We start from the raw sequence: 4,440 nt of genomic DNA, 5'->3' as shown, positions 1-4,440 counted from the left end.
ACAGAGCTTGATGCAGGGCTGGAACTCACGAACTGTGAGATAATGACCTGAGCCAAAGTCCAAGACTTAACAAACTGAGCCACCAGGTGACAGAGCAAGTGTGCTTCTTAATATCCATCACTTATTTATCACATCCCCCAAACCATGTCCATTCTCATAAACATCAGTTTGCTTTTTATAGGTAAGAGTCTGTTGTTTGGTTTGCCTCTCTCTTTACTTCACTTTGCTTTTTTGTTTTCTTAAATTCCACATATGAGTGAAATCATATGGTGTTTGTCTTTCTCTGACTGACTTATTTCACTTACCATTACACTCTCTAGCTTCATCCATGTCATTGCAAATGGCAAGACTTCATTCTTTTTTATGACTAATATTACATTGTGTATATATAACACATCTTCTTTATCCATTCATCATTCAGTGGACATTTGTATTGTTTCCATAATTTAATCATTGTAAATAATGCTGTCTTAAACATAGGAGTGCATGTATCCCTTTGAATTAGTGTTCTTGTATTATTTAGGTAAATACCCAGTAATGCAATTGCTGGATTGTCGGGTAGGTCTATTTTTAACTTTTTGAGGAACCTATATACTGTCTTCCAGAGTGCTTGCATCACTTTACATTCCTACCAAAAGTAGAAGAGGGTTCTCCTTTCTCCACATCCTCTTGTTTCTTATGTGGTTGATTTTAACCATTCTGACAGGTGTGAGGTGATATCTTATTGCAGTTTTGATTTATAATTCCCTGGTGATCAGTGATGTTGAGCATCTCTTCATACGTCTATTGGCCATCTGTATGTCTTCTTTGGGAAAATGTTTATTCATGTCTTCTGCCCATTTTTTTAAATGAATTATTCATTTTTTGGGGTGTCGAGTTTTATAAGTTCTCTACATATTTTGGGAACCAATCCTGTATTGGATATGTCATTTGCAGATATCTTCTCCCATTCCATAGGCTGCCTTTTAGTTTTGTTGATTGTTTTTTGTTGAAGATTTTTATTTTGGTAAGTCCCAATAGTTTATTTTTTATTTGTTTCCTTTTCCTCAGGAGACATATCTAGAAAGAAGTTTCTAAGGCCAATGTCAAAAAAGTTATTGTTTGTGTTCTCCTCTAAGGCTTTAATGATTTCCTGTCTCACATTTAGGTCATTGTTTCATTTTGTCTTTATTTTTGTGTATGGTGTAAAAAAGTGGTCCAGTTTCATTTTTTTGCATGTTGCTGTTCTGTTTTCCCAACACCATTTATTGAAGAGATTGTCTTTTCCCCAGTGGATATTTTTCTTCCTTTGTTGAAGATTAGTTGACTATACAGTTGTGGGTTGATTTCTGGGTTTTTTATTCTGTTCCATTAACCTATGTATCTCTTTTTGTGTCAGTACCATGCTGTTTTGATTACTACAACTTTGTAATATAAATGAAGTCTGAAATTGTGATCCTTCTAACTTTGCTTTTCATTTTCAAGATTGCTTTGGCTATTCAGGGTCTTTGTGGTTCCAAACAAATTATAAGATTGTGTGTTCTAGTTCTATGAAAAATGTTGTTGGTATTTTATTAAGGTTTATTTATTTATTTTGAGAGAAAGAGAGTGAGAGAGGGTCAGAGAGCAAGGGAAGACAGAGAGAATTCTAACCTGGACTGTGCAGCACAGAGCCTGGTGTGGGGCTTGATCCTACCAACCATGAGATTATGACCTGAGCCTAAATCAAGAGTTGGATGCTTAACTGACTGAGCCACCCAGGGTCCCCAAGTGTTGTTGGTATTTTGATAAGAATTGCATTAAATATGTAGATTGCTTTGGGTAGTATAACCATTTTAACAATATATGTTCTTCCAATCCATAGAGCATGGAATATCTTCCATTTATCTGTGTCATCTCCAGTTTTTTTCATTAGTGTTTTATGGTTTTCAGAGTATAGGTTTTCATGTTTTTGGTTAGATTTATTCCTAAGTGTCTTATGCTTTTGGCAAATTGTAAATGGGATTGATTCCTTGATTTCTCTTTCTGCTGCTTCATTATTGGTGTATAGGTCTTCAATGGATTTTTGTACATTGATGTTGTACCCTGTGACTTTACTGAATTTGTCCATCAGTTCTAGCAGTTTGTTGGTAGTCGTTAGGGTTTTCTCTATATAATATCATGTCATCTGCAAATAGTGAAAATTTAACTTATTCCTTGCTAATTTGTATGTCTTTTATTTCTTTATGATATCTGATTGCTGTGACTAGGACTTCCAGTACTATGTTGAATAAAAGTGTGAAGAGTGGAATTCTCTGTCTTATTCCTGACCATAGAAGAAAAGCTCTTAGGTTTTCCCTATTAAGAATGATATTAGCTGTGGACTTTTTATAGATGGCCTTTATTATGATGAGGTATGCTTCCTCTCAAACTCCTTTATTGAGGATTTTTATCACAAATAGATGTTGTAATTTGTCAAAAAATTTTTTGGCTTTCTGCATCTATTGAAGTGATCATATGGTTTTTATTCTTTCATTTATTAAATTGGTGTATTACATTCATTGATTTGCGAATATCGAACCATGCTTGCAACCCAGGAATAAATCCCACTATATTGTGATGAATGATTTTTAAATGTATTACTGGCTTCAATTTGCTAATATTTTGATGAGGATTTTTGCATCTGTGTTTATCATGGATATTGGCCTATGATTCTTTTTCAGTATGTCTGGTTTTGGTATCAGAGTAATGCTGGCCTCATAGAATGAATTTGGAAGTTTTCCTCCCTTTTCTATATTTTGGCATAGTTTGATAAGAATAGGTAGAATTTGCCTGTAAATCCATCTGGTCCTGAATTTTTGTTTGTTGGGAGTTTTTTGTTTACTGATTCAATTTCTTTGCCAGTAATTGGCTATTCACATTTTCTTTTTTCCAACTTCAGCTTTCGTAGGTTATATATTTCTAGAAATTTATGCATTTTTCTAGGTGGTCCAATTTGTTGGTATATAGTTTTTCATAATATTCTCTTTTAATTGTCTGTATTTCTGTGGTGTTGGTTGTTATTTCTTCTCTCTAATTTGTGATTTTATTTATTTGGGTCCTTTCTCTTTTCTTTTTGGTAATTTTGGCTTTATCAATTTTATTGATTTTTTTCAAAGACCCAGCCCGTTTTCATTGTTCTGTTGTATTTTTTGTTTGTTTTTAGTTTCTTTATCATTTCTTTCTATTTTAATCTTTATTATTTCCTAATCCTTCCTGCTTTAGGCTTTGTTTGTTGTTCTTTTTCTAGCTCCTTTAAGTGTAAGGTTATGTTGTTTATTTGAGATTTTTCTTGCTTCTTGAGTTAGACCTGTATTGCAATACACTTTCCTTTAGGGCACTTTTGCTGCATTTCAAAGATTTTGGACCATTTTGTTTTTATTTTCATTTGTTTCCATGTAATTTTTTTCCTTTTTTGATTTCCTGTTTGACCCATTAATTGTTTAGTAGCATATTATTTAACCTCCAAATATTTGTGGTTTTTCCAGATTTTTTCTTGTGGTTGATTTCTAGTTTCTTAGGATGTTGGTCAGAAAAGATGCATGTTATGAATTCAATCTTCTTGAATTGCTGAGGTTTGTTTTACAGGCTAATATGATCTATTCTGGAGAATGTACATGTGCACTTGAAAATAATGTGTATTCTGCTATTTTTGGATGGAGTGTTCTGAATATATCCGTTAAGTCCATCTGGTCCAGTGTGTCATTCAGAGTCATTGTTTCCTTGTCGATTTTCTGTTTAGATGATTTGTCCTTTGCTGTAATTGGGGTGTTCAATTTCCCTACTATTATTGTATTATTATCAATTAGTTCCTTTACATTTGTTATTATTTTATATATTTAAGTGCTCCCATTTTGGATGCATAAATATTTATGATTATTATATCTTCCTTTTGGCATGAATTTGTATTGGTTTCTGGGGGAGGGTCCTACCACACTGGGATTGAGGTGAATCAGTGCACAGGGATGTGGGGCTTAGTGTGAGCAAGAAGTTAGGCAGCCAATTTTGGCACTGCACTTCTTCCTGCAGGTGGCTCTATATTTATGCTGAGGGGCAGGGGAGGGAAACAGCTCCAGCCAGATCCTTTGTTCCCAGAGAGGTGTTTCCATGAATGCTGCCTCTCAGGGACATACTCCAAGGAGAACAAATATTCTTTCCACTGTGTGCCCCAGGCACTCTTCAGATCGCTGTTTCCATGTTGTCTGTCCCTAAGTTGTTTGCCTGTCTTCTCTCCAAGACAAGCACTTTGGCCTCTGGATCCTATCACAGCCAAGCCTGCTGACTTTACAACTCCAGGCTTTAAGCCTTGCTGGTTGCAGGAACTCATGAAATTTCATTTTCCATGCCAGTGGCTATGGGGAAATGTTCTCCTTGTGCATTCTCCTTTGTGCTCCTCTCTCTCTCTCTCTCTCTCTCTCCCTTCTCAGTGACCATGGCTCCTTT

The sequence above is a fragment of the Hyaena hyaena genome, unplaced genomic scaffold (genome assembly GCF_003009895.1).
Source record: "Hyaena hyaena isolate Hyena2069 unplaced genomic scaffold, ASM300989v1 scaffold_1579, whole genome shotgun sequence".
NCBI lineage: Eukaryota > Metazoa > Chordata > Mammalia > Carnivora > Hyaenidae > Hyaena > Hyaena hyaena.
Note: the sequence above shows the minus strand (reverse complement) of the source record.